Genomic DNA, 475 nt, shown 5'->3' on the forward strand with positions numbered 1-475 from the left:
CCTAGTCTGCCCTAGTCTGTCCGCTCCAGAATGCTTCTTTAAAATCAAGGTTGGCATGTTCTATCTGGATATAACTGCCAGTAAACTCACTGGGGGTCTGTCCTCCAATGCAAAAAAAGTGTAGCTGATGTTGGTTGGAAAATCTTGACATTGAAACCCAAAAAATGGAGAAGGAATCAAAGTGAAATAAAATGGTATAAACAACAGGTTAAGCAAGTTCTTCCAGGAAGCTTGAATCACACTTTAAAGCCCAAGGTGCGGCTCCTGTAAATATCAACTGTGAGAGTGTCAGTTTCAACTGTGAGCATAATCCCCTAAATCGAATCAAAGTAAAATAACCCAATTTGCTCTGTGATATTAATAGCTCTAATAATATTAAGTTATAGGCAATTCCATGTGTCTTATATTTCAGGGTTGTTACTGAGTATAAGAGCGGCCTTTTCTTAAATTGTCAGTTGTGACGTTTGATCAGATT

The sequence above is a fragment of the Sparus aurata genome, chromosome 8 (genome assembly GCF_900880675.1).
Source record: "Sparus aurata chromosome 8, fSpaAur1.1, whole genome shotgun sequence".
Classification (NCBI taxonomy): Eukaryota; Metazoa; Chordata; class Actinopteri; order Spariformes; family Sparidae; genus Sparus; species Sparus aurata.